This window comes from Physeter macrocephalus, chromosome 17, assembly GCF_002837175.3.
Source record: "Physeter macrocephalus isolate SW-GA chromosome 17, ASM283717v5, whole genome shotgun sequence".
Classification (NCBI taxonomy): Eukaryota; Metazoa; Chordata; class Mammalia; order Artiodactyla; family Physeteridae; genus Physeter; species Physeter macrocephalus.
The window spans coordinates 52,013,537-52,017,966 of NC_041230.1; positions in this window are offsets into that span (position 1 = coordinate 52,013,537).

A 4,430-nucleotide genomic window follows, 5' to 3' on the forward strand; every position below is an offset into this window, starting at 1 on the left:
CTTGCCCAAGGTCACACAGCTGGTAAGTGATAGAAGCAAGAGTTGAACTGAGACATCCTCACACCACATGTCGTTACCACATGTCATACCAAATGACTGAGTGAAGGCGACCAGCAGAACCAAAATGATGGGCGATCCAGAGAGAAGACAGCCCTGCTGAGTCGGGTCGGGCTGTTCAGGTCATTCCTTGCAGTGGGGGAGAGCGGGAGCTAGGAGAGGCAGTTCAAAGGATGGAGAAGGATGCAGCCCTTCCCGTGGAGCAGACTCCCGTCGACCCGGTGTTCTTCCTGCCCTGGGTCCCCACGGCCAAGGGCCAACCTCCACCCTCCCCCTTATCCCACTATATTATAATTGCAGGTTCACGTGTCTCTCTCCCACTTTGGATATGGGGCCGGGTTTCACGCAGCCCTTTTTGGCCGGGACCATTTGTGCGGCCTGGAGACAATCCATTTTTCTTGAATAAAGGAGAGGAATGGTATTCAAGACTCCAGGAGCCCTGGTGAGAACACGGCCAGACCCCACTCCAAGAGGCAGCAAAGCAAGAAGCCAGTTACTGCCAAGTGGTCAAAGCAGGAACAGCTGCTTGGCTGACAAGGTACCGACCAGGCACTTGCTCTTTCCCCTAAGAAGGGTCAGGCCTGTGCCTGGAGTCTGAGCTTGAACTCTACAGACAGAACCTAAGGATTGTGGGGGCCATGCAGCTCATAGGAGAACTTGGAGGTGATGTTGAAGAGGATGTGCCTGAGAGTGCTGCTCCATGCTGTTCCTAGAATCCCATCGGTACCTCCGGGCTCAGGGGAAAAGTGCTGTGATGGATTAGCAATGTCTGCCATGGGTACTGGATGGGAAGTGAAGGCATACTTGTTATGTGTTTACCACCCAGGTAGTAGCAGGGCTGTGGGAGAAGGGAGCTGGGCAGATTACTAGTAATAATCGTGACTAACATTTCTTAAGCACTTATAATGTGCCAGGCACCATGTTAAATGCTTCTCCTGCTCTATTTCATCTAATCTTCAAACCAACTCTTGGAGAAGAGTACTCTGGTCCCTCCTCTATGTCAGCTCCATGAGAGTCATGATTTTATCGATCTGTGTTTAGCACTGTATCCCCAGCACCTAAAAGAGTACCTGACCCATGGCCAGCACGCAGTAAGTATTTGCTGTTGAGTAGATGAATTCCCATTTTGCAGATAAAGAAACCGAGGCCCAGAGAGATAAGTAACTTGCTCAAAGTCATGCAGTTAGCAAGAACTGCTCTAGGACAGTGTCTCCGGAATGTTGTGAGACAATGGAATTGTTCTGTGATCTGTGCTGTCTCATATGGCCTGAGACAATGGAATTGTTCTGTAATCTGTGCTGTCTCATATGGCCTGAGACAATGGAATTGTTCTGTGATCTGTGCTGTCTCATATGGCCGCCACTAGCTGCAGGCGGCTGGTGAGGATGTGACTTAGGGCTCGGCAACTGAAATTTAAATTTTATGTAATTTTAACGAATTGAAATGGAAATGGCCACATGTGGCTGATGGTGGCCATTTTGCCTAGCACAGCTCTAGAGCTCGAAGGCTTGACCACCCTAGACACCCGGCCCAGGTCCTCCAAGTCAAACGCGATAACACCGAGACTTTTTCAATTGTAATTCCATCGGGGAGGGCAGGGGGTGTAATCAGTGAATGAATCTCCGAGGAATTGCATTTGTGCTCCTCTGGCCACACAATTCTGGGAAGGCTTTTATCCATGTGCCTAGTTTTACACGTGAGAGGTTTGAAGATTCCAGAGGAGAGGTGGCCCAGTCAGGGTTACCTGCTGACCTTGGACCTCAGCCAGGTTTGCAACCCTGAAATGCCAAGCGCTTCATTTCCACAGTTAAACAGGGAAGCATGTGCCTGGTCTGGTGAACCATGGCAGAGTCAGGCTGTGTGCAATGTCAGCTTAGTTAGGGACCTCGGCGATAAGGGACAAGCAGTTCTGACCGGACGGGCCCCAAGACGGAGTCAGCTCCCGGAGAAGCCGTGACATACAGGGAGCTTCCTGTATACATTCTGTGCCTGGTACCTGCCTCCCCTCCTGCCTTCTCTCTTCCTTTCTTGGGGGCTGGTATCTTCTTTTCCCTCTGGTCACAACACAACAACGTGATCTTGGGAACGTGCCTGAAGCTGATGAATGAATGCTAAGGTGTCAATGGCTAATAGAAAAGAGCCCATTCTGGGGACTTCCCTGGCGGTCCAGTGGTTAAGACTCTACCCTTCCAATCCAGGGGGTGATCACTGGTCGGGGAACTAAGATCCCACATGCTGTGCAGAGTGGCCATTAAAAAAGAAAACAAAGAGTCAATTTTCAAATGATTTCTATTTTAACAGGAAACAAAGGCTTCAGCCAAAGAAGAGTTCTCTCACTGGTAGACAGTCAGGCATCGTCAGCAAAAGCTCAAATTTATGGAGCTTTATGCATGGGGTACTGTTGGAAGCGGTCAGCATGTAGTAATTCGTTTATTATTATTCATTCATTCATTCACTCACTCATCTATCATGTATTTATTTGTCAACCCATGACAGGAACAAAGGCTTCCCCATTTGCAGATGGGAAACTGAGGCACGGTGTAGCCGGTCCAGTTCACACAGCCGGGGAGTAGCCAGGCCAGGGCTCAAATCCAGGCAGAGCTGGGGACAAAAGTCTTGGGGAGACGGGAAGGAGGAAACAGCAAGTGCCAACTGAGGGGAGGTCTTTTCCCTTTTAATCTGAGATTTTAGGGAGGCCAAGGCCTGGGCCCACATTCCCGCTGTGGCTCTACCCATTTGCTGGTCTGTTGCTTCTTATCCTCCAGTCTAAACAGTTACAAACTTACTGGAGTGATTAAGCCAAGAATTCCGCTTTTGCCAATGTGATCCCGGGTGGTCCTTGGCTCGTTTATGCTGGGCTGCGATTTTTCTACATTACTCAGGCTTTGGGAGGGAACCTGGGCCAAGGACAAACCTCTGGTGAGAAGAACAGTTTTTAGAGAGCGGGCCCCGCCTCCTCCTTCTCCCCTCCTCCTCCTCCTCCTCCTCCTCCTCCAAGAGACTCAGGGACATGGAAACTCCCTGGAGGGCGAGGGCTGCAGCTGCAAGTAGCAGTGCTCACCGGCCTCCCCCCCAGCCTCCCCCCTCCAGCCCCCCCAACCAGGCCCAGCTGTTCCGGGGACCCAGCTGGCAGCTCGCTGACACCTCTCCCTGCCTCCCCTTAGGACCAGCTACAACCTCCTGAGCACCAGGAAGGTCAGAGCCAAGAAGGTAATTTGAAAGAAAAGCAGCTTGCAGCCCTTCCAGGCTGGGTAACTGGGTAACTGTTTGGGCGCTGGCATACAACGGCCTGGGTTCCTCATCCCGGTTCCTGCACTTACCAGCTGTGTGATATTAGCGCCAGCCAATAGTTCAGAGCCTCGGTTTTCTCATCTGTAAAGTGGGAATAACAGTAGCATGGACCCACAAGGTACCAAGAGGATTCCACGGGTGATGGAGAGAGTGTTTAGCATGGGGCCTGTGCGTTACCCACAATCAGCCTCGGCCCCCTCCCTCTCCCTCCTTTTGTTATTCTGTGTGTCCAGGTGATGCACGTCTGTACTAGGGTGTGCCGCTGTGACATATACTTTGGAACAGAGGCTTGGAGAATGAACATAACATTAGCCTCAAGGGTTTTTTGGTGACAGTCCCAACTGTTCCATCTAGGGCCAGCAGACACACAGGGCCCCGCACTCAGAAAGGCCCTGCACTGGAGGTTTAGTGCTCTACAATTGTTGTCTTGAAATTCTTAATAATTTTATCTTTTGATATTGTATTTTGTAAGCAAAGCCAAATGGGACAACGGAGCATGTTCTGGGGAACTTGGAACCTCGTTCACAGGCTCCATCTCTCCTCACCCTGCCCCCCAGGACCATTTGTTTCTTTCTTTCTTTCTTTCTTTGCCCCCCAGGACCATTTGTTTCTTTCTTTCTTTCTTTTTTATTTTATTTTATTTTTATTTTTTTGCAGTACATGAGCCTCTCACTGTTGTGGCCTCTCCCTTTGCGGAGCACAGGCTCTGGACGCACAGGCTCAGCGGCCATGGCTCACGGGCCCAGCCGCTCCGTGGCATGCGGGATCTTCCCCGACCGGGGCACGAACCCGTGTCCCCTGCATCGGCAGGCGGACTCTCAACCACTGCGCCACCAGGGAAGCCCCTCTTTTTTTATTTTTTCTTTTCTTTTCTTTTTTATTTTTTGAAAAATAATTTTGTTTACTTATTTTTGGCTGTGTTGGGTCTTTGTTGCTGCACGCGGGCTTTCTCTAGTTGCGGGGAGCAGGGGCTGCTCTTCATTGTGGTGCGCGGGCTTCTCATTGTGGTGGCTTCTCTTGTTGCGGAGCACGGGCTCTAGGCGCGCAGGCTTCAGTAGTTGTGGCACGCGGGCTCAGTAGTT